This window comes from Gossypium arboreum, chromosome 4 (genome assembly GCF_025698485.1).
Source record: "Gossypium arboreum isolate Shixiya-1 chromosome 4, ASM2569848v2, whole genome shotgun sequence".
Classification (NCBI taxonomy): Eukaryota; Viridiplantae; Streptophyta; class Magnoliopsida; order Malvales; family Malvaceae; genus Gossypium; species Gossypium arboreum.
In genome coordinates this window covers 28326501-28353728 of record NC_069073.1, presented here as the reverse complement: position 1 = coordinate 28353728, position 27228 = coordinate 28326501, and positions in this window count along the sequence as shown.

The following is a 27228-nucleotide window of genomic DNA, read 5'->3' as shown; positions in this document are numbered from 1 at the left end:
ATCTTAATAAAAACCATCGAGTTTACCTATGTATATATATATACGGTCAATATATTCATACCATATCCAAGTCATTAATCCACTTTAATGCACAACAAGACACATTTCATAAATAATATTCACCCATTTAAAAAATCCATAATACACATGAACTTTTCTTTCAAACATGACCATATCTGAAGCTTGCTTATAAATATTTAAATTCATCATCCTTTCCCGTATGTAATACCTACCACAATACCATGCATTCAAGGCACACAACATTTTAACTAAAACATTAACAAACTATAAGAAATATAACCATCTTTAAACATAAAGATTAAGCCATTTTCGTATGGCTTTATACACAACCAAAATTTATCATTTCAAAAATACACTTCAGCCTATACATGCCATAATTTGAGTTTAACTTATAAAAAACCAATATAGTAGGTAGTGTGATGAGCTTTGCTGACTATCCCCAAGCTTGTAACTTGATTCCAAAATCTATAAATCAAAGAAAAAAACACACAAAATAAGATATTTAAGCTTAGTAAGTCATAAGCAAACAACAAACTGATAATATAATCAACTTATTTTAACAAACCAAATTACAATATCATTATCAAGCTTATTTTTAACTTTCAACTTCAATAATATTATACCTGCACATAATTAATCATTATTCTGGCAGAATATTCACAAGGCTAAGTCATCAAAACTATTGTTCAATTTTTCAAAGCTAAATTATCATCATAAAACCTAGTTCGAAATTCACAAACACATAAGCCCATGTATCACCATATGGTTTCATATGTCATATTAATTATTTGGCCGAATATATAAAATCACACATGCATATAATGGTAACTCATTCAATAGTATTCATAAGGTCAAATACACTTACCTCATCTAATTAGCAATAAGCTAATACAAACCTCTCTATTTATCTCGTTTAGACACTTGAGCATAACTTATCTTTGCCTGATGAACCATTCGAAATTGGATAGGACACTTGTATAATCACACAAGTCATACAATGCCAATGTCCCAGACGTGGTCTTACATGTAGTCACATAATGATGCCACTGTCCCAGACAGGGTCTTACTCGTAAACACATATCAGAATCACATATCGATGCCATGGTCTTACTCGCACACATATATCAGAATCCTATGTCATGACATATGTATCCTAATTATTCCTAAGGTTCATATGGGGCTTTCGGATGTTGTAACTCGTCGTAACTCGGTCGAATCGAATGCTTGAACATTATTACTAAGCTTATTCTCATTCGAAAATAACACGTATGAATTCATGCTTTTCAAACCAGCATATATATATTAAACATTTATATAAAATCTGTACGGATCTACTAGTCGACAACTTTCGATTTCCCCCGATCCAAATCTGATTCCTTTGGTTCTTGATCTAGAAATATTCAAATTAAGCTCATTCAAACATATTTTCATTCAATTTAGTCGAAAAACACATAAATGGGAAAATTACCATTTTACCCCTGACATTTACACTTTTTACAATTTAGTATCTATTTCTCAAAACAGAAAATATACAAAATTTCAAGACACTCATGTTTTGGCTGAATCTTACCCATTACCATACAAGTCCATATATTTCATTTATTTCACATTTTAGTCCCTCAAATTATTATTTTTTCAATTTAGTCCTACTTACTCAAAATCATCAAAAACTCCAATACAAAACATGTTAATCTAAAACATATCTTTCATTTTTCATCATCAAACAACAAAAATCACAAGCTACCAACAATGGTACAACTCAAAATATTCATCAAAACCAAAAATTAAAGATTGGGTCTTGGAGATTACAAAGCAACAATCTCAAAAACGTAGAAATTATAAAAAACCGAGCTAAACTCGTACCTTAATCAAGCTTGAATATAACCGAACCCTAGCTTCTTTTTTATTTTTCCCTCTTGTTTAAGTTTCGGCCAAGAGAAAGATAATATGAAAACCTTATTTTAATTTGATATATATCATAACATATAATAACATTTTACCTAATTACTTATTTAACCTTAAGAATATTATAACAAGGCCATATAACATATGCCTAGTACCGTCCACTTATTCTCTTAATGGGTAAATTTCAACATAAAGGCTTCCATTAATAAAGCCAATAGCAATTCGACCATTTTTAAAAATAACCACTAAATTTTCAATTTACCCAATTAAGTCATTTTATTTAATCAGGCACTCAAACGACAAAATTAAATCACGAAAATTTCATAGACATAAATTCACACATAATAAACATAGAAAATAATTTTTTATTATTTTTTTGAACTCAGATTCGTGGTCTCGAAACCACCGTTTCGATTATCGTCTAAATCGAGTTGTTACAACTCTCCCCCTTAGGGATTTTTGTCCCCGAAAATCTTACCGGTGAATAAGTTCGAATAGCGTTCTCTCATTGAATCCTCTGGTTCCCACGTTGTTTCTTCAACCCAGTGTTTATGCCATAGTACTTTAACTAACAAAATTTTCTTATTTTGCAACTCTTTAATCTCATGAGCCAGAATACGAATAAGTTCTTCCTCATACGTCATTTCAGGTTTGATCTCAATCTCAGACGGATTAATCACATGTGAAGGGTCAGACCAATATCTACGGAGCATCGAAACATGGAATACATTGTGGATCTTTTCTAACTCAGGTGGCAATGATAATCTGTAAGCAATGAGTCCGATACGCTCTATTACCTCATACAACCCAATAAACCTTGGACTCAAATTGCCTTTGTGACCAAATTGGAGTATTTTCTTCCACGGTGAGACTTTTAAGAAAACTTTATCTCCAATCTAAAACTCTATATCTTTACGTTTCAAGTCCGCATATGACTTCTGACGATCTGATGCCGCTTTTAGACTTTCATGAATCACTTTCACTTTCTGTTCAGTTTCTCTGATCAAGTCAACCTTGTGTATCTTATTTTCACTGAGCTCTAGTACAATGGCGTACGACATTTATGACCATACAAAGCTCATAAGGTGCTATTTTGATACTTGATTGATAGCTGTTATTATACGCAATTTCAATCAGAGGTAAATATCGTTCCCATGTACCTTCAAACTCGAGAATGCAGCATCTCAACATATCCTCATGTATCTGAATGATTCGCTCAGACTGCCCATCTATTTACCGATGGAAAGTAGTACTGAAATGTAGTTTCGTACCTAGTGCATCTTGCAATTTCCTCTAAAACTGCAATGTAAATCTCGGATCTCTATCCGAAACAATAGATATAGGCACACCATGTAATCTCACAATCTACGAAACATACAATTCAGCCAGCTTATCTAGCGAGTAGTCTATATGTATTGGAATAAAGTAATCTAATTTAGTCAATCTATCTACAAAAACCCAGATTGCATTTTTCTTGCTCGGTGTCAACGGTAAACTAGATACAAAATCCATAGTAACTCTGTCCCACTTCCACTCTGGTATCATAATCAACTGAAGCAATCTATAAGGTACCTAATGCTTGGCTTTTACTTGTTGATAGACTAAACATCTTGCAACAAAGTCAGAAATGTCTCGTTTCATGCCATGCCACCAATAAACCTATTTCAGATCATTGTACATCTTTGTATTACCTAGATGAATAGAAAACCGACTATTATGAGCCTCTTTCGAAATCATCTGAATCAACTTTGAATTCCTCGGAACGCATATTTGATCTCTGAATCTCAAACAATTATCAGCATCAAAACTTAATTCTGAATCAGTTTCCATCTCACACTGAGCTCGTTTAGCAATCAACTCATTATCAATCTTTTGGGTATCAAAAATTTATTGAATAAATAATGGTCTTACTTTTAATTCAGCTACTATCAAACCATTATCAGACATGGCTATATGCGCATTCATTGAATGCAAAGCAAATAGTGATTTTCAGCTTAAAGCATCAGCAACAACACTAGCCTTTCCCGGGTGATAATCAATTACAAGCTCATAGTCTTTTAGCAATTGTAACCATCAGCATTGTCTCAAATTCAGATCTTTCTGAGTCATCAAGTATTTCAGGCTTTTGTGATCAGAATAAACATGATATTTCTCAACAAACAAATAGTGGCGCCATATCTTTACTGCAAACACAATAGCTGCCAATTCTAAGTCATGTGTCGGATAGTTCTTTTCATGTGGCTTTAACTGTCTCGAGGCATAAGCTATCACTCTACCTTCCTGCATCAAAACACAGTCCAAACCATTTAAAGATGCATCACTATAAATAACAAATTCTTTACCCGATTCTGGCTGAACTAGAACTGGAGCTTTGGTCAAAAAGGCTTTCAACTAATTAAAACTTTTCTGGCACTTCTCTAACCACTCGAATTTAATATCTTTCTGCAATAGCTTCATCATCGGAGCTGCAATCATAGAGAAACCTTTCACGAACCGTCTATAATAACCGTCTAGAAAACTTAGGACTTCAGAAACATTCTTCAAATGTTTCCAATCAAGTATAGCTAAAATTTTGCTCGGATCAACTCGTATACCCGATGCTAATACCACATGACCCAGGAAACTGACTTCACTTAACCAGAACTCACTTTTACTGAGTTTCGCATACAACTGCTTATCTCGTCAAGTCTGCAACACAAGTCTCAAATGTTCAGTAAGTTCAACTTCATCACGAGAGTAGCTCAAAATGTCATCTATAAACACAACCACAAACAGATCCAGATACGACCTGAAGATCTGATTCATCAAATCCATGAAAACAAAAGGTGCATTAGTGAGTCCAAATGGCATAACCAAAAACTCATAGTGTTCGTACCTCATTCGAAAAGCATTCTTTGGTATATCAGAGTCTTTAACTCGCAACTGATAGTAGCCTGATCTCAAATATATCATCGAAAATACTGTGGCTCCTTTCAGCTGGTCAAACAAATCATCAATCTGTGGTAACAGATATTTATTCTTTATAGTCACCTTATTAAGCTGCCTATAATCGATGCACATTCTCATAGTTCTATCTTTCTTTTTCACAAACAACACAGGTGTACCCACAGAGAAAAACTCGGTCGCGCAAAACCTTTATCTGTCAACTTTTGCAACTGAGCTTTCAATTCTTTTAATTCTGTAGGTGCCATTCTGTATGGAGCTATGGCTATCGGAGTCGTCCCAGGCATTAACTCAATACCAAGCTCTACCTCCCAAATAGGTGACAAACCCGGTAATTCTTCAGGAAACACATCCGGATACTTGCATACAATAGGTACTGATTCAATGTTTCTTTCAGCCACTTTACTGTCGAGCACGTAGGCAAAATAAGCTTCACACCTTTTTATCATATATTTTTGAGCTAGAATCGAAGAAATTACTAATGGTAAACCATACAAATTACTGGATTCAATCCGAATAACCTCATCATTCTGGTTTCGTAATGTTTACAACAACATCATGTAATGTCAACTAGTCCATACCCAGAATTATATCGAACTCATCAAATGGAAGCAACATCAAATCATCCGAAAACCACAGATCTCGAACCATTAAGGGACAATTCTTACAGACTTTGTCAACCATAATACACCGGCCCAAGGGGTTTGACACTTTAATCACAAACTCAGTAGACTCAACAGGTAGATTCTTGCTGAATACTAATGTCTCACACACATAAGAATGAGTAGAACGAAGATAAATTAATGCTATTACATTTGTTTCATAGAGAGTGAACGTACCAGTAATAACATTTGGGGATGAAGCCTCATCTCGCGCGTGAATGGCATAGGCTCTGGCACTGTATGAGCCTCAGATCTGACTACGGTATCTTTATTTCCTCTTTGACTGCCACTAGTATTACCCGCATTTCTCGGTGGTCTACCCCGAGTCGTAGTATTACTCGATCTCGTGTTCTGCGCTAGATTTTCTTCAGCTAACCCTGGGCAATCTCGAATATAATGGTCTGTCGATCCACTTTTAAAATAGGCCCAATCATGCAATCTGCAACTGACTAGATGTTGTTTACCTCAATGATTACACTTAGGTTGATTTGATCTGACATTACCCACACTGGCTACTGAGGCAGTTCTCGAACTCACCGGTGGTCTGTTCTGGTCTCGTCGAGAATAACTCGAAGTGCCTTTTGAACGACTGAAATCATCTCGGGACTTATTTGGTGCCGACTGGACTAACCTATTGAATGATCTCTTACGCGAGTCTCTAGCTTCAAAATCAGCTTTCTTTTTCTCTTTCCCGAGCTCTTCAGCTTTGCAAGCTCGCTCAGCAAGTACCAGGTTCAGACCATCTTCAAATATGCCATCTAACAATTTAATGTCTTCGTTCAGTCCATCTTCAAATCTTTTACACATTATGGCTTCGGTAGAAACACACTCTCGGGCATACCGACTGAGTCTCACGAATTTTCGCTCATACTCTGTCACAGTCATCCGACCCTGTTTCAGCTCCAGAAATTCTTTATGCTTCTGATCAATAAATCTCTGGCTAATATATTTCTTACAGAATTTAGTCTGAAAGAATTCCCAGGTCACCCGCTCTCTCGGAACCACTGATACTAGGGCATTCCATCAGTGATATGCTGTATCTAGAAGCAAAGATATGGAACATTTCAAACATTCATCTGGGGTATAGGACAGCTCATCAAACACAAGGATAGTATTATCAAGCCAAAACTCAGCCCGCTCAGCATCATCATCATCCGTAGCTTTAAACTCTTTAGCCCCGTGTTTTCTGATTTTATCGACAGATGGCTTATACAATTTCAACAAATCACTTACTTGAGGTACAACAGGCATCAAAGATCGATCAATTAGGGGTGGAGGTTGTTGTGCAGCCGGGTTAGTCCAACTATATTGAGTAAACCAATCATTCATCATTTGGTAAAAGGCTTGTCTAGACTCTCATTCCTGGTTACTAGGAATCGATCGAGAATCAACCAACGCTGTCCCTTGCGTCGAAGCAAGCGCTACACTCTTGACATCATCAGCTACAGCTCTTTCGGGATCCATTTACTATATGAAAACACATTTCACATGTCAGAAGTCATCACACAATCGTATTATATAATTATGGCATGTACAGCTAGACTCACACACACTACTTCAATCCTAGAACCGACTAAACTGTAGCTCTGATACTAATAAAATGTAACACCCCTAACCTACATTCGTTGCTGGAATAGGGTTACGAGGTATTACCGATCAAAAATAACTCAGATCAAATTCAAATATTAATTATCTAGTAAAAATTTGTATAACAAAATTATCATACTACGATTCAAATGATCCCAGAGTTTTGTATACAACAATGCCAACAATAACATGTAAATATTAAACATTAAACTTCTAACCAAGAACATATTTTGATTTACAAACTTATCATATATGTATATCTTAACTTTTATAGCCTTTGAATCATGCTAATGAAAAATATCTTAAAACCTTGTAAATGTTATGAGCATGCCCTATGCAACCAAATACACATCTTTTCATTTCATAAAATAAAATATTGTATAATAGCATTTGCTCACCAATTTACAAAATTTACAATTCATGAATACATATTTAAAATTAAATCTCCAGCTCAAACATTTGAACTACTCAAGTAAACCAACCAAAATGTTAAAATAATGCACCATATAAGTCCAATATATAATCATATTCACTTTTCCTCTATTCGGTTAACACAGTTTACCCATACCGAAATACAAACTTAAAAACGTATTACATATATATGTTTCCTAGGATCACGTACATGCATGTTTTAAACCATATTAAAAACCCAAAATATATCAATATGGACAAATATCAAATCACAGTCAAGTCAATTCATTATATGCATAAATAGCTATATGTACAAACACGAATTATCAAGTTGGTTATAACCATCTCATTCAATCACGTTTTATAACCAATCATGTATATACATTTTACAAATAATTGTCAAATTAGTTTACATTGCAAATCCTATTTCATAAGAATAACTCATTCACCACATTTAGACCTATTTAAAAAATATGAATCTTATATACCATGTAATAACGTACCAAACATATTTATCTCACATTCGAATTTAACTAATTGATTTTTAAAGCCAAACTACATAATTATACCTTATTTAAACACATCAACGAATGATCAAATACTTAAACTTAACAAAAAATCATAATCAAAACCATCGAGATTACCTATGTATATATATATGGTCAATATATTCATACCATATCCAAGTCATTAATCCACTTTAATGCACAACAAGGCACATTTCATAAGTAATATTCACCCATTTAACAAATCCATAATTCACAAAAACTTTTCTTTCACACATGACCATAGCCGAAGCTTTCTCATAAATATTTAAATTCATCATCCTTTCCAGTATATAATACCTACCACAATACCATGCATTCAAGGCACAAAAAATTTTAACTAAAACATACACAAACCATAAGCAATAAAACCAACTTCAAAAACACACTTCAGCCTATACATGCCATAATTCTAGTTTAACTTATAAAAATTCCAATATTGTAGTGTAACACCCTGAATTTGGGCCTAGAAGTTTTGGGCCTTGAGCATGGGAGCGGTTGAAGGCAGCTTTTAATATTTTGTTGTGCATGTAAATTTTGTTAATGAAGGCTTATTTTAGTGGTTAAGTGTCTTGAGAAGTGTTGGAGAAGTCTTGGGTTCAAACACGGACTCTAGTAAAAATTTAAGGTAGATCAAACCACAGGTGTAGTAGGTAGGCCTTAAGAATATTGTTGGAGAAATTGTGACACAAAAAGGAGTGTGGTGTAGTGGCAAGGTGACGCCACTTAGGGACAAGGAAGTGACGCCATAGAGGAAGCAAGGGGTCCAAGGTTCAAGTCTTGGCTCTTGCAATATATTTTGGTTTTTCTTTTCAATAAATCTAGAAGCAAGTAGGTGCGCTTTAAAGTTTAATGTGTTGGATTTATGACACAAATGAGTTGGTGGCCTAGTGGTGATGGCGTGGGTTGGCATATAGGAGGACTTTGGTTGAATCCTTGGCATGCAAAGGTTGATTATTTTGCTATGTTGGGATGGCAAGAGTTGGTGTTGAATTTAAACTCTGATGATGAAGGGATCCCACATCGGTAAGCTAACATAGGAGTGGATGCGGAGCTGGCTTTAAATAGAGAGAACTATGAGGAGAGCAAATGTACCTTTCTTGGTGATCCTTTCGCGTTATGGCGAGCTCGTTTGGGTTGGGCATCGGCTAGAAGTGCTTGGGCGGGATTAACTTCAGATCTCCTATCGGTGTGTATTTATCACTACTCTTGTTGTTGGATTGCTACTTGGTGCGATGGGCGAAAGGGGCCATATGGGCCCAATGGGCCTCTGAGCCCAATTGGATAAGTTGTTTGATTGTGTAGTAAATATTGGACTAGGCTAGGTGAATCGAATATCGTGGCTAGGTTTGGGCTAAAAGGGCCACACGAGCGTGTGGGCCCATTTAATAGAGAATAGGCTTTAGGCCCATTCGTATTGTTATCCATGTTTAGAATACTTTAGTTTACCAATTCTTGAAATGCCTCGACTTGTAAAATTACCAAAGTACTCGATTCTGAATTACTGTTTTACCCTCAATTTACTGAATTACCAAAATACCCTTGGTTTATAAAATCACCAAAATACCCTGGTTTGTAAAATTACTAAAATACCCTTTGTTTATAAAATTACTAAAATACCAATGGTTTGAAAAATTACTAAAATACCCAGTAGGGTAAAATTATTGAAATACCCTTGTGGGGTAAAATTACCATTTTGCCCCTAGGGTGTTAAATGACTATTTTGCCCTTGTGGGCAAGTGTTGACTTGGACTGTGTGATATAGACAACTTTGGAGGAGCAATGAGGCTTGGAGTATCGACTTGGATAAGCTTGAATCGTATTATTGGACCTGTGAAGGTAAGCAACTTATGGTCAATAAGGGTTCTTTAGCCGAATAAGGTAGGGTGGATTTTGAGTTTGTTAAGCATAACTTGTATGCTAAAATGGTGATGAATAATTGTCGGACATCGTAAGGGATCTCAGATGAGCGATCGTGCAAAAACAGTGTGTCTAGAACACCCTTCTTTAGTTCAATTTGGCAAAAGTCGAAATGCCAAATTCCAAAGATTTCATAGGCTTGTGAGTATCGAATGCTCTCAAGACATAGAGTAATTATTAGATCTAGCACCGCAAAGTGGTAAGTAAGTTTGTGTGACGTATCAACGTACTCCGGGAAAAGGGCCTCGATGGGCCAAAACTGGGCCCAATTGGCTTACGGCCCAATATGAGCAAGAGGTGGGCAAAGTAGCCTGTCAATTAGATGGGAGAATCAAATTGCATAAAAGCGATAAAATTCTCAATTAGCTTGTGTAGTAGCGTAGATCACGAAATTACCCCGAATTAGCTTGTGTAGTAGCGTAGATCACGAAATTACCCTAAAGAGCAAAATTACTGAAATTACCCTAAATAGCAAAATTAAAAATTACCCTAAATAGCAAAATTACCAATATACCCCTAGGGTTTAAATTGGTTGAACTGCATGATTGATTACTACTTGTATTTTGTATGATATGCATTTATTAATATCATTGCATGGGATTGGGGTATAAATGGAGGAAATCTTGAAAGTGGTTCAACCACGTCTTGGAGGCTTTGCCTCAATCGATGAAATTTGAGCGTTCTGTTGCAACAATGAATGTGTGTAAATTTGGGTGGGTTGAGATATTCCCCACATGGTGTGTAGGGTTGGTGCAGGCGGTGTAGCGGTTGGTGGGTTGAGTAGTCTCCCGGATGGGCTTGCATTCACTATTCTTGTTGTTACTCATGTTCTTGAATCGGGCCTATGGGCCACACTGTTATGTTAAAAGGGCTAAGGCCTTGCTCTCAGTATTCGAAAAGGGCTTGACCTCTGTGTCGTTATCTGAATAGGGCTTAGGCCCAATGGGCTCGAGTGATTTGGGCTTTGGATGGGTTTACAGATACATTGAGTTTTCCCAAACTCACCCCTTCCTCTTTCATCCTTGCAGTGAGCCCTAGAATTGGTGGACTTGGAGTGGGCGGGATTCAGAGTGGCCATGAAGATTGATTGACGATTTTAAATAAGTTTAGCCTTTAATTTGGATTATTTTATTTTATTATGCTTAAAGTTGTAATAAGGCTGCTATTTTTAATTAATTTTATTTTGGGGATTATTAAACTGGCTAGCACTAGGGTTCGTTTTATAAAATCTACTTGTTTTTAAAAAGATCACGATGACGCGCAAAGTTTCCGCAAAGTAAATGTTTTCCCAAGAAAATAAAATAATTTAAGCTAACGTTTTGCAACCTTAATCATTTTCTTAAGATGGTCATAATCAAATGGTTTTCTCAAAATTATACAAGATGTTAGAGTGTGGCAATAGCGGTGTGCATGTCTAGGATTGGATCCAAGAGAGCTTGGTACTTAGCGGTCAAGCGGACTCACCTCCTCTTTTTCTGGTTTCCTACCGGTGCACGACTTCCATTCACTTTAACCTTCTTTTAAAAGTATCTTTTACAACACCAACTCAGCTTTTCCAAACTAAGTGTTTTGAACGCACCAATGTGGCGCATCGATCCGGTCATAACATCCAGCCGGGTTTGGGGTGTTACATTTAGTGGTATCGAGCACAGTTACAACAACTCGGTACCGTGGATCGGGTCCGAAAATCTTTAAAAAAAGTTTTTCCTATAGGTTTTCAAAAATGTTCAAAGTTTTTCTATTGAGCGAGGTTAAATCAATAGTTTTAAAAAAAAAAAAGTGTTTTCAAATGAAATCTTTTATTTTCATGAAACAAAAACATGGGTTTTATGGATCGATAAAGAAGTGCTGCAATGAATCCCCTGCACCAAGTCTGTAAGTATTTACATTCCTCATATTACATCGTATTAAGATATTATTGTAGATAGAACGAGACCATATCATGACATTATAACTAGGGCAACCCTAAAAACTCTAGAATACCAAGACTGTAGCTAGGCTATGATTCTGTGAAAATAGAAACTTGAAAATACTATCTCTGCATAAGACATGTGAATAAATAGTAAAATATTTGAGACCTTTGTAGATTATTTGATATGTGTACTGGTAATGTAGAGCATTGATATGGATTCTGCGGGTAAGCAAAGTCCGCCAACTTCGGGTAGCGGTAACACAGAGCTTGGTACTGAGGCAATGGCCGAGTTAGTAAGGAAAGTGGTAGAGGAAGTATTAGAGACCAAGGTTAAGGAAATTAGGGAAATGTTTCAAGCGGGGTGCTTACAGTGTAAGAAGAGAAAAGATTCTAGTTCTTAGAAGACCAAGCTTTGTTCTGTGAAACATGTTAAGGCACGACCAAACTTTCCAACCTGCAAAGACTGCAACGGGTGTCATACTGGTGAATGCCTTAGGAAGATGGGAGGATGCTTTAGATGTGGGTCCAAGGAGCATCGAGCTCGGGATTGCCAAGTTTATCCTATTTAAGTGTGTGTTACGAATTGAATGCGTGCTTGATAAACGTTTCTTTATTTGGTAATTAGATGTTCTGCGTCGTATTAAAATTATTTAGATCGAGTCTTGCAGATAACGTAGTGGGGTAGATGTTAGATGACTACTGTTAAATGGAAATTTCAAGACGAAATTTCTTTAAGGAAGGTAGAGTTGTAACACCTCAATTTGGGCCTAGAAGTTTTGGGCCTTGAGCATGGGAGCGGTTGAAGGCAGCTTTTAATATTTTGTTGTGCATGTAAATTTTGTTAATGAAGGCTTATTTTAGTGGTTAAGTGTCTTGAGAAGTGTTGGAGAAGTCTTGGGTTCAAACACGGACTCTAGTAAAAATTTAAGGTAGATCAAACCACAGGTGTAGTAGGTAGGCCTTAAGAATATTGTTGGAGAAATTGTGACACAAAAAGGAGTGTGGTGTAGTGGCAAGGTGGCGCCACTTAGGGACAAGGATGTGGCGCCATAGAGGAAGCAAGGGGTCCAAGGTTCAAGTCTTGGCTCTTGCAATATATTTTGGTTTTCTTTTCAATAAATCTAGAAGCAAGTAGGTGCGCTTTAAAGTTTAATGTGTTGGATTTATGACACAAATGAGTTGGTGGCCTAGTGGTGATGGCGTGGGTTGGCATATAGGAGGACTTTGGTTGAATCCTTGGCATGCAAAGGTTGATTATTTTGCTATGTTGGGATGGCGAGTTGGTGTTGAATTTAAACTCGATGATGAAGGGACCCCACATCGGTAAGCTAACATAGGAGTGGATCTGGTGGCTTTAAATAGAGAGAACTATGAGGAGAGCAAATGTACCTTTCTTGGTGATCCCTTTCGCGTTATGGCGAGCTCGTTTGGGTTGGGCATCGGCTAGAAGTGCTTGGAGCGGATTAACTTCAGTCTCCTATCGGTGTGTATTTATCACTACTCTTGTTGTTGGATTGCTACTTGGTGCGATGGGCGAAAGGGGCCATATGGGCCCAATGGGCCTCTGCCCAATTGGATAAGTTGTTTGATTGTGTAGTAAATATTGGACTAGGCTAGGTGAATCGAATATTTGTGGCTAGGTTTGGGCTAAAAGGGCCACACGGCGTGTGGGCCCATTTGGGCCGAGAATAGGCTTTAGGCCCATTCGTATTGTTATCCATGTTTAGAATACTTTAGTTTACCAATTCTTGAAATGCCCTCGACTTGTAAAATTACCAAAGTACTCCGATTTACGTAATTCTGCTTTTACCCTCAATTTACTGAATTACCAAAATACCCTTGGTTTATAAAATCACCAAAATACCCCTGGTTTGTAAAATTACTAAAATACCTTTTGTTTATAAAATTACTAAAATACCAATGGTTTGAAAAATTACTAAAATACCCCTGTAGGGTAAAATTACTGAAATACCCTTGTGGGGTAAAATTACCATTTTGCCCTAGGGTGTTAAATGACTATTTTGCCATTGTGGGCAAGTGACTGACTTGGACTGTATGATATAGAAAACCTTGGAGGAGCAGCGAGGCTTGGAGTATCGACTTGGATAAGCTTGAATCGTATTATTGGACCTTGTGAAGGTAAGCAACTTATGGTCAATAAGGGTTCTTTGGTAGAATAAGGTAGGGTGGATTTTGAGTTTGTTAAGCATAACTTGTATGCTAAAATGGTGATGAATAATTGTAGGACATCGTAAGGGATCTCAATGAGTGATCGTCAAAAAACAGTGTGTACTAAACACCCTTCTTTAGTTCAATTCGGCAAAAGTCGAAATGCCAAATTCCTAGCATTTCATAGGCTTGTGAGTATGCGAATGCTCTCAAGACATAGAGTAATTATTAGATCTAGCACCGCAAAGTGGTAAGTAAGTTTGTGTGACGTATCAACGTACTCCGGGAAAAGGGCCTCGATGGGCCCAAATTGGGCCCAATGGGCTTACTGACCCAATATGGGCAAGAGGTGGGCAAAGTAGCACTGTCGGTTAGATGGGAGAATCAAATTGCATAAAACCGATAAAATTACTTGAATTAGCTTGTGTAGTAGCGTAGATCACGAAATTACCCTAAAGAGCAAAATTAATGAAATTACCCCTAAATAGCAAAATTACCAAATTACCCTAAATAGCAAAATTACCAATATACCCCTAGGGTTTAAATTGGTGAATCGCATGATTGATTACTCTTGTATTTTGTATGATATGCATTTATTAATATCATTGCATGGGATTGGGGTATTAATGGAGGAAGTACTGAAAGTGGTTCAACCACGTCTTGGAGGCTTTGCCTCAATCGATCGAATTTGAGTGTTCTTTGCAATGAAAGGTGTGTAGAAATTTGGGTGGGTTGAGATATTCCCCACATGGTGTGTAGGGTTGGTGCAGGCGGTGTAGCGGTTGGTGGGTTGAGTAGTCTCCCGGATGGGCTTGCATTCATTATTCTTGTTGTTACTCATGTTCTTGAACTGGGCCTATGGGCCACATTGTTATGTTAAAAAGGGCTAAGGCCTTGCTCTTGTGATTCGAAAAGGGCTTGACCTCTTGTATCTTGATATCTGAATAGGGCTTAGGCCCAATGGGCTCGAGTGATTTGGCCTTTGGATGGGTTTACGTATACATTGAGTTTTCCCAAACTCACCCCTTCCTCTTTCATCCTTGCGGTGAGCCCTAGAATTGGTGGACTTGGAGTCAAGGGATTCGAGTGGCCATGAAGATTGATTGACGATTTTAAATAAGTTTAGCCTTTAATTTGAATTATTTTATTTTATTATGCTTAAAGTTGTAATAAGGCCGCTATTTTTAATTAATTTGATTTTGGGGATTATTAAAGCTGGCTAGCACTAGGGTTCGTTTTATAAAATCTACTTGTTTTTAAAAGATCACGATGACGCATAAGTTTCCATAAAGTAAATGTTTTCCCAAGAAAATAAAATAATTTAAGCTAACGTTTTGCAACCTTAATCATTTTCTTAAGATGGTCATAATCAAACGGTTTTCTCAAAATTATACAAGATGTTAGAGTGTGGCAATAGCGGTGTGCATGTCTAGGATTGGATCCAAGAGAGCTTGGTACTTAGCGGTCACGGACTCACCTCCTCTTTTCCTAGTTTCCTACACGGTGCACTGACTTCCATTCACTTTAACCTTCTTTTAAAAGTATCTTTTACAACACCAACTCAGCTTTTCCAAACTAAGTGTTTTGAACGCACCAATGTGGCGCATCGGATCCGGTCATAACATCCGGCCGGGTTTGGGGTGTTACATTTAGTGGTATCGAGCTGGTTACAACAACTCGGTGTGGATCGGTCCAAAATCTTTAAAAAAAGTTTTTTCCTATAGGTTTTCAAAAATGTTCAAAGTTTTTCTATTGAGCGAGGTTAAATCAATAGTTTTAAAAAAAGTGTTTTCAAATGAAATCTTTTTATTTTCTATAAACAAAAACATGGGTTTTATGGATGATAAAGAAGTGGCACACTGAATCCCGGTACCAAGTCTGTAAGTATTTACATTCCTCATATTACACTTGTATTAAGATATTATTGTAGATAGAACTGAGACCATATCATGACATTATAACTAGGGCAACCCTAAAACTCTAGAATCTGAGATCGTAGCTAGGCTATGATTACGTGAAAATAGAAACTTGAAAATACTATCTCTGCATAAGACATGTGAATAAATAGTAAAATATTTGAGACCTTTGTAGATTATTTGATATGTGTCTTGGTAATGTAGAGCATTGATATGGATTCTGGGTAAGCAAAGTCCGCCAACTTGAGTAGCGGTAACTCGAGCTTGGTCTTGAGGCAATGGCGAGTTAGTAAGGAAAGTGGTAGAGGAAGTATTAGAGACCAAGGTTAAGGAAATTAGGGAAATGTTTCAAGCGGGGTGCTTACGATGTAAGAAGAAAAGATTCTAGTTCTCGAAGACCAAGCTTCGCTTACGTGAAACATGTTAAGGCACGACCAAACTTTCCAACCTCGCAAAGATCGCAGAGGCGTCATCTTGGTGAATGCCTTAGGAAGATGGGAGGATGCTTTAGATGTGGGTCCAAGGAGCATCGAGCTCGGGATTGCCAAGTTTATCCTATTTAAGTGTGTGTTACGAATTGAATGCGTGCTTGATAAACGTTTCTTTATTTCGGTAATTAGATGTTCTGCGTTGTATTAAAAATATTTAGATCGAGTCTTGTAGTGATAACGTAGTGGGGTAGATGTTAGATGACTACTGTTAAATGGAAATTTCGAGGACGAAATTTCTTTAAGGAAGGTAGAGTTGTAACACCACAATTTGGGCCTAGAAGTTTTGGGCCTTGAGCATGGGAGCGGTTGAAGGCGACTTTTAATATTTTGTTGTGCATGTAAATTTTGTTAATGAAGGCTTATTTTAGTGGTTAAGTGTCTTGAGAAGTGTTGGAGAAGTCTTGGGTTCAAACACGGACTCTAGTAAAAATTTAAGGTAGATCAAACCACGGGTGTAGTAGGTAGGCCTTAAGAATATTGTTGGAGAAATTGTGACACAAAAAGGAGTGTGGTGTAGTGGCAAGGTGGCGCCACTTAGGGACAAGGAAGTGACGCCATAGAGGAAGCAAGGGTCCAAGGTTCAAGTCTTGGCTCTTGCAATATATTTTGGTTTTCTTTTCAATAAATCTAGAAGCAAGTAGGTGCGCTTTAAAGTTTAATGTGTTGGATTTATGACACAAATGAGTTGGTGGCCTAGTGGTGATGGCGTGGGTTGGCATATAGGAGGACTTTGGTTGAATCCTTGGCATGCCAAGGTTGATTATTTTGCTATGTTGGGATGGCAAGAGTTGGTGTTGAATTTAAACTCGATGATGAAGGGATCCCACATCGTAAGCTAACATAGGAGTGGATGTGGTGGCTTTAAATAGAGAGAACTATGAGGAGAGCAAATGTACCTTTCTTGGTGATCCCTTCGCGTTATGGCGAGCTCGTTTGGGTTGGGCATTGGCTAGAAGTGCTTGGGCGCGGATTAACTTGATCTCTATCGGTGTGTATTTATCACTACTCTTGTTGTTGGATTGCTACTTGGTGGCGATGGGCGAAAGGGCCATGTGGGCCCAATGGGCCTCTGAGCCCAATTGGATAAGTTGTTTGATTGTGTAGTAAATATTGGACTAGGCTAGGTGAATCGAATATCGTGGCTAGGTTTGGGCTAAAAGGGCCACACGCGTGTGGGCCCATTTGGGCCGAGAATAGGCTTTAGGCCCAATCGTATTGTTATCCATGTTTAGAATACTTTAGTTTACCAATTCTTGAAATGCCCTCGACTTGTAAAATTACCAAAGTACTCCCGATTCTGAAATTACCGTTTTACCCTCAATTTCTGAAATTACTAAAATACCCTTGGTTTATAAAATCACCAAAATACCCCGGTTTGTAAAATTACTAAAATACCCTTTGTTTATAAAATTACTAAAATACCAATGGTTTGAAAAATTACTAAAATACCCTGTAGGGTAAAATTCTTGAAATACCCTTGTGGGGTAAAATTACCATTTGCCCCTAGGGTGTTAAATGACTATTTTGCCCTTGTGGGCAAGTGACCGACTTGGACCGTATGATATAGAAAACTTTGGAGGAGCAGCGAGGCTTGGAGTATCGACTTGGATAAGCTTGAATCGTATTATTGGACCACGTGAAGGTAAGCAACTTATGGTCAATAAGGGTTCTTTGGTGAATAAGGTAGGGTGGATTTTGAGTTTGTTAAGCATAACTTGTATGCTAAAATGGTGATGAATAATTGTAGGACATCGTAAGGGATCTCGATGGCGATCGTCATAAAAGCAGTGTGTGCAGAACACCCTTCTTTAGTTCAATTGGCAAAAGTCAAAATCAGAAATTAGGCATTTCATAGGCTTGTGAGTATGCGAATGCTCTCAAGACATAGAGTAATTATTAGATCTAGCACCGCAAAGTGGTAAGTAAGTTTGTGTGACGTATCAACGTGCTTTCGGGGAAAAGGGCCTCGATGGGCCAAAAGCTGGGCCCAATGGGCTTACTGCCCAATATGGGCAAGAGGTGGGTAAAGTAGCTTTGTCGGTTAGATGGGAGAATCAAATTGCATAAAAGCGATAAAAATTACTAAATTAGCTTGTGTAGTAGCGTAGATCACGAAATTACCCCGAATTAGCTTGTGTAGTAGCGTGATCACGAAATTACCCTAAAGAGCAAAATTACTGAAATTACCCTAAATAGCAAAATTACCAAATTACCCTTAAATAGCAAAATTACCAATATACCCCAGGGTTTAAATTGGTGAAGCGCATGATTGATTACTACGTATTTTGTATGATATGCATTTATTAATATCATTGCATGGGATTGGGGTATTAATGGAGGAAGTCTTGAAAGTGGTTCAACCACGTCTTGGAGGCTTTGCCTCAATCGATTGAAATTTGAGTGCGTTCTTTCGCAATGATGGTGTGTAAATTTGGGTGGGTTGAGATATTCCCACATGGTGTGTAGGGTTGGTGCAGGCGGTGTAGCGGTTGGTGGGTTGAGTAGTCTCCCGGATGGGCTTGCATTCATTATTCTTGTTGTTACTCATGTTCTTGAACCGGGCCTATGGGCCACACTTGTTATGTTAAAAGGGCTAAGGCCTTGCTCTCAGATTCGAAAAGGGCTTGACCTCTCGTGTCTTGTTATCTGAATAGGGCTTAGGCCCAATGGGCTCGAGCTGATTTGGGCTTTGGATGGGTTTCAGATACATTGAGTTTTCCCAAACTCACCCCTTCCTCTTTCATCCTTGCGGTGAGCCCTAGAATTGGTGGACTTGGAGTGAAATTTGGATTCAGAGTGGCCATGAAGATTGATTGACGATTTTAAATAAGTTTAGCCTTTAATTTGGATTATTTTATTTTATTATGCTTAAAGTTGTAATAAGGCCGCTATTTTTAATTAATTTTATTTTGGGGATTATTAAACTGGCTAGCACTAGGGTTCGTTTTATAAAATCTACTTGTTTTTAAAAGATCACGATGATGCATAAAGTTTCATAAAGTAAATGTTTTCCCAAGAAAATAAATAATTTAAGCAAGCGTTTTGCAACCTTAATCATTTTCTTAAGATGGTCATAATCAAGCGGTTTTCTCAAAATTATACAAGATGTTAGAGTGTGGCAATAGCGGTGTGCATGTCTAGGATTGGATCCAAGAGCTTGGTACTTAGCGGTCAACGGACTCACCTCCTCTTTTTCTGGTTTCCTACCGGTGCACAGACTTCCATTCACTTTAACCTTCTTTTAAAAGTATCTTTTACAACACCAACTCAGCTTTTCCAAACTAAGTGTTTTGAACGCACCAATGTGGCGCATCAGATCCGGTCATAACATCCAGGCCGGGTTTGGGGTGTTACATGTAGGTAGTGTGATGAGCTTTGCTGGAGATCCCTGAGCTTGTAACTTGATTCCAAAATTTATAAATCAAAGACAAAAACATACATAATAAGCTATTTAAGCTTTGTAAGTCATAAGCAAACAACAAACCAATAATATAATCAACTTAGTTTAACAAACCAAATTGCAATGTCATTATCAAGCTTATTTTTGACTTTCAACTTCAATAATATTATACCTACACACAAAATTAATTATTACTTTGGCTGAATGTTCACAAGGCTAAGTCATCAAAACTATTGTTCAAGTTTTCAAATCTAAATTATCATCATAAAACCTAGTTCGAGATCCACAAACAGATCAGCCCATGTATCACTAAATGGTTTCATATGTACATATTAATTATGTGGCCGAATATATAAAATCACACAAGCATATAATGGTAACTCATTCAATAATATTCATAAGGTCAAATACACTTACCTCATTTTATTAGCGATAAGCTAATACATACCTATCTATTTATCTTATTTACACACTCGAGCATAACTTATCTTTGCCCGATGAACCATTCGGAATTGGATAGGACACTCGTATAATCACACAAGTAGTACAATGCTAATGTCCCAGACGTGGTCTTACATGTAGTCACATATCGATGCCACTGTCCCAGACAGGGTTTTACTCGTAAACACATATTGAAATCATATATTGATGCCATGGTCTTACTTGCACACATATATCGGAATCTTATGTCATGACGTATGTATCCTAACTATTCCTAAGGTTCATACGGGACTTTCGGACGTCGTAACTCGGTCAAATCGAATGCTTGAACATTATTACTAAGCTTATTCTCATTCGGCAATAACACATATGAATTTATGCTTTTCAAACCAGCATATATATATATATATATATATATATATTTAACATTTATATAAAATTAAACACGATTATTTGCTTATAAACTTACCTCGGACAACGAAAAACAGTACGGATCGACTAGTCGACAACTTTCGATTTCCCCTGATCCAAATCTAATTTCTTTGGTTCTTGATCTGAACATATTCAAATTAAGCTCATTAAAACATATTTTCATTCAATTTAGTCCAAAAACACATAAATGGGAAAATTACTATTTTACCCCTGTCATTTACACTTTTTTACAATTTAATCCCTATTGCACAAAACACAAAATATAAAAAATTTCAAGACACTTATGTTTGGAAGAATCTTAACCGTTACCATACAAGTCCATATATTTCATTTATTTCACATTTTAGTCCCTCAAATTATTATTTTTTCAATTTAGTCCTAATTACTCAAAATCATCAAAAACTCCAATACAAAACATGTTAATCTAAAACATATCTTTCATTTTTCATCATCAAACAACAAAAATCACAAGCTATCAACAATGTTACAACTCAAAATATTCATCAAAAAAAAAATTAAAGCTTGAGTCTTGAAGATTACTAAGCAACGATCTCAAAAATTAGAAATTATCAAAAATCAAGTTAAACTTGTACCTTAATCAAGCTTGAATATACCCGAAGCCTAGCTTCATTTTTCTTTTTCCTTCTTGTTTAAGTTTCAGCTAAGAGAAAGATAATATGAAAACCTTATTTTAATTTGATATATATCATAACATACAATAACATTTTACCTAATTACATATTTAACCTTAATAATATTATAACAAAGCCATATAACATATGCCTAGTACCGTCCACTTATTCTCTTAATGGGTAAATTGCAACATAAAGGCTTCCATTAATAAAGCCAATAGCAATTCGGCCCTTTTTAAAAATAACCACTAAATTTTCATTTTACACAATTAAGTCCTTTTAATTAATCGGGCACTCAAACGACAAAATTAAATCATGAAAATTTCACAGATATAAATTCACACATAATAAACACAAGAAATAATTTTTAATTATTTTTGGGACTCGGATTTCATTGTCTCGAAACAACCTTTCCAGTTAGGGTCTAAATCAGGCTGTTGCACCAATAGTATTCTGAATGGTTCAACGGGTAAATGGATGACTTGATTGTGTATGAGATTGATATGAGATGGTACATGTATGTACATGAACCATATAAACTTAAATCAAAGAAGTTGTGAAGTTCATATATAAGATTATGATTGAAAATGTGAAAGGTTTGTTAGTTAAATGAATTATATGTTGCTATGTTCAAATTAATGATTTGTATATTCATGTTAAGATTGAGTTTATTTCATACGAGCTTACTAAGCTATATATCTTACTTTATTTAGTTTTCCATGTTTTATTGTGACTTTAAAGCTAGCTTAGACTCAGGGATCATCGGAGACATCGTCACACTATCCAACTATCAATTTGGTACTTTTGAGCTTATGTTTTGAGTATGGCATGTATAGGGACTTTGGTCATTTTGATATGCATTTTGGTGGTGAATTTTTCCATTTAAATGGGCTTGTGAATTGTTATGTTTTGGTTTGTATATATAGTCATGTGAGTTGGCTTGATTTGGTTAGTTTGGTTATATATATATGTTCATATATGGATGTATTGTGAGTTCATGGATGGATATATGATGCTTGTAAATTATGAAGATTTTACTAGAGTAGTTATATGCTGGTGATTTTGATGTATAATGATGCATGTTTGGAAGTGTATAAATAGTTGAATTATAAATGTGAATTTGGTATAAATGGTATGACATGTTTTGTGATTAGTGTATAGAGAAAGGAAGTATTGAATGTGCATTAATTATGTTTGAATTGGTTAGTTTAAAATGCCTATTGAAGCTATGTATTGGTGCCTTTGAGTTTGATGTAGGTGAGCACAAGTATGGGTGGAAAAATGTCTTAGTAAATAGCCTATTTTTCTCCACAGGGCAGAGACACTAGCGTGTGTCTCAGCCGTTTACGATATACAGTCATGTTCACTACTATGTGTCCCCTGGTGTTGAAATTTAAAAACAAGTCGATATGCTCCACACGGCTTCACACACAGTCATGTGACTTGGCCATGTGGCATAAGTCAGTATACCCTATAGGTTTGGCATGGCCTAGCACATGGCCTGGCACACGGGCGTGTATGGCCATTTTTAGGGCACACGGCCTAGCCATACGGGCATGTGTGTTGGCCGTTTGACCCAATTTAGAGAGTTACACGGGGTTGGACACGGGTTGGGACATGGTCATGTGTTCCCATTTCAAATGTCCATAAGGCCTATGATACGGCGTGTCTGTCTCACAAGGCTGGGCTACACGGGCGTGTGTCCCCTGTTTTTGAGAAAATTTTCTAAATACTTCAAAAGTTTCCAAAGTTATTGGTTTAGTCCCGAACCACTCCCACTGCATCTTTTGGGCCTCGTAGGCTCGTATTATGGACAAAAGGATTGATTGTGATGGAATGTATATGATTTGACTAATTGTCTGTGAAATGTATGTTTAAATGTGTTATAAGTTCAGTAATACTCCGTAACCCCATCCCAGCGTTGAATACGGGTGAGGGGTGTTACATTTGGCAGCCACAAGCTTGTGCAAAATTTGGGCTTGATTCTCCCTTGTTGTGTAACACCCCAAACCCGGCCTGAAAGTTTGGCTCAAACTTGGCGTGTCATATTGAAGTGTTTTTCGAAAACCATGTTTCCATTAAAAACCCTTCTTAATAATTAAAAACTTATACCCTTTTTAAAACCTTGTTAGAAAACCTCAGCCGAATAACATTCTTAACAACTTTGTAAAAATCTTGGTAGTTGCGGAAACTTACTTTAAAAACAATTGAGGTTATGTGATATTTTGAATAACAGTAGTTGCTTTGGAAAATCGTGTTCTAATACTAGCAATTATAAGAACAATAAATAAAATTCCAAATTTGAAATCCAAAAAATTACAACGGCTTTACTACAACCCACATAAAATAATTTAAAGGTAATAATCAAAAGCGTAACATAACCAAGTGTGTGGCTTCCTCCGAGACCCTAGCAACCCGATCCATCTAAAATGGAAATTACGAAGGTTAATAAGCGGGGTGAGTTTACGAAAACTCGATGTGAAATCCCTACTATAAAAAGGAACATCAGGTCATCTAAAAGAATTAAAAGTCATTGACCTTACTTACAATTTCAGTACCAATAGCGTCTTAGCCCATTACAACAGAAAGTACGAGATGGACTTTAGCCCATTACAGAATAAGAAACATTATCAGAATTGGAACCAAAATGAGAATAAGAATCGAAGCGATATGAATCGAATCGAATCAATATTAGTAATGTAATCGAATCGAAATCAAAATTAGGTGACGAATCGAATCGAAACCGATGTAATCTCTAATCGAATCGGATATTAATGTAATCGAATCGATTTAGAATTACGTGACGTAATCGTAACCGAATGTGAATGCAATCCCAACCCACCTATAACCAACCGCTACACTCCACCGTACCAGCCCTACACTCCATGTGGGAATAGCTCAACCCACCCACCCTACACTCGACGGTTCGGCATTCTTGTCGCTCGGTTATCGAATATTGTGACAGAGTCACGGATATGAATATTGTGGCGAGCCACCGAATCAGATATTTGTGGCATAGCCACGAAGCGAATAATGTGGCAAAGCCACTTAATGTAATCGTGGCACAAAGCCATCGATAATCGCATTATGTTAGGCACATAGCCATCAACTAGAGCAACATAACGGCACACAGCCCTAGGTAAATGTGATCGACACAGAGTCGTCAATAACCATATATTGGCACATAACCTTAGGCAAATACATTTGGCACACAGCCATAATCAGGTTGGCACAGAGCCATATGTAGGTTGACACAAAGCCATAATCAGAAGGCTTTAAGCCATCGATAGCTATATCATGTTAGGCACATAGCCATCAGCGACGGTAATATAGTCGGCACCCAGCCTCGGATAAATATGATCGGCACCAGCCATTGATCGGTCTACAGTCGTCTTGGGAGACCCGTGCGACCTTATCAAATCAGTACGAATATACGGCTCTTAAGCCTTCGGTGTATCCATAGTCGTCAAGCAACCATGCGATCCTAACGGATCGATCTTCCTCCGTACAAAATCCCAACCCATGCAACATGTCATGTATGCGAATGCCATGCCCATATTTGAATCAAACAATCACAGTCAAGTCATTCATATACCAACATATATTCACAATCAAATTCGTCAACCACACGGTCCAAGTTAGTCACTTGGCCACAAGGGCAAAACAGGTCATTTAACACCTTAAGGGCAAATGGTAATTTTACCCCACAAGGTATCTTGGTAATTCCACCCTACGGGGTATTTTAGTAATTCTACCTTATAGGGTATTTTAGTAATTCTACCCTACGGTATTGCGATAATTCTACCTACGGGGTATTTCTGTAATTCTACCCTATAGGGGTATTGCGATAATTCTACCCTACGTGGGTATTTCTAATTCTACCTACGAGGGTATTTGGTAATTCTACCCTACGGGGTATTTCTAATTCTACCCTACGAGGGTATTGCGATAATTCTACCTACGGGGTAATTCTACCCTACTGGGGTATTTCGATAATTCTACCCTACAGAGGGTATTTGGTAATTCTACCTACAAGGGTATTACGATAATTCTACCCTTCGAGGGTATTTGGTAATTCTACCCTACAGGGTATTTGGTAATTCTACCCTACAAGGGTATTTGGTTATTCTACCTACGGGGTAATTCGATAATTCTAACCTCTGTGGGTATTAGGTAATTCTACCCTACGAGGGTATTTGGTAATTTTGTAAACCAAGGGCATTTTGGTAATTTTACAAACCGAGGTATTTTGGTAATTTTATTGATCGAGGTATTTCATTAATTTTGCAAACCGAGGGTATTTCGGTAATTTTACAAATCGAGGATATTTGGGTAATTTTATAAACCGGGGTACTTTGGTAATTTTACAACCTGGGGTATTTCAAGAATTTCATAATCGAGGTAAAATGGTAATTTTGTAAACCGAGGGTAAAATGGTAATTTTGTAAATCGAGGTAAAACAAGAATTACAGAATCGAGGGTAAAATGGTAATTCTATAAATCGAGGGTAAAATGGTAATTTTGTAAATCGAAGGTGAAACGGTAATTCTGTAAATCGAGGGTACTTTGGTAATTTTACAAATTGAGGACATTTTAGTAATTTGGTAAACTAAAGTATTCTAAACAGGGATAACAATACGAATGGGCCTAAAGCCTATTCTCGGCCCAAATGGGCCCACACGCTCATGTGGCCCTTTTAGCCCTAACCTAGCCACAGATATTCGATTCACCTAGCCTAGTCCAATATTTACTACACAATCAAACAACTTATCCAATTGGGCCGTGAGGCCCATTGGGCCCATATGGCCCTTTTCGCCCATCGCGGCCAAGTAGCCATCCAACAACAAGAGTAGTGATAAATACACACCGATTGGAGACCGGAGTTAATCCACACTCGAAAGCACTCTTAGCCGACGCCCAACCCAAACGAAGCGCCCATAAAGCGAAAGGGATCGACCAAGAAAGGTACCTTTACTCTCCTCATGGTTCTCTCTATTTAAAGCCGACTTCCCATCCACTCTTATGTTAGCTTCCTGGATGTGGGATCCTCCAACATCGAGTTTAAATTCAACACCAACTCTTGCCGCCTGTTAGCAAAATAAATGCTCTTTGCTTGCTATGGGATTCGAACCCATGCCTCCCCTCAAATGCTCCACACACCACTTGCCACTAAGCCATAAGGTTTTTTGTGTCATAATTTCTCCAACAATATTCTTAAGGCCTACCTACTACACCCAGGGTTTGATTCACCTTAAACCAAATTTTTTGTTAGAGTCCAGGTTTAAACCCAGAACATCTCCAATACTTCTCAACACACTTAACCACTAAAACAAGCCTTCATTAACGAAATTTGCATGCACAACAGACTATTATAAGCTGCCTTCAACCGCTCCCATGCTCAAGGCCCAAAACTTCTAGGCCCAAATTCAGGGTGTTACAACGCTACCTCCCTTAAAGAAATTTCGTCCTCGAAATTTCCATCTAACAGGGTAGTCGTGTAACATCTACCCCACTACGCTACCATCACAAGACTCGATCCTACTATCACTATCACACTTCAACTAGAACTTGAAACATCTCGTACATACAACACTTATTCACCAAGTAGACACATAGTTATCACACATATATACAATTTCTATATCCAAGCATCACATCCACATAAAATAAATACCAAATTTAAATTAGGACCAATATCTAAGGAATCCATAGTATTTTAATTTCTAAATAGACAAAAGTATTCGAAGACTTACGGATTCGTACACGAGACTCGGTGTGCCACACTTTTAAGAGAAATACTTCAAATGCAGACCACATGGTTGAAAATAATTTTCTAAAATT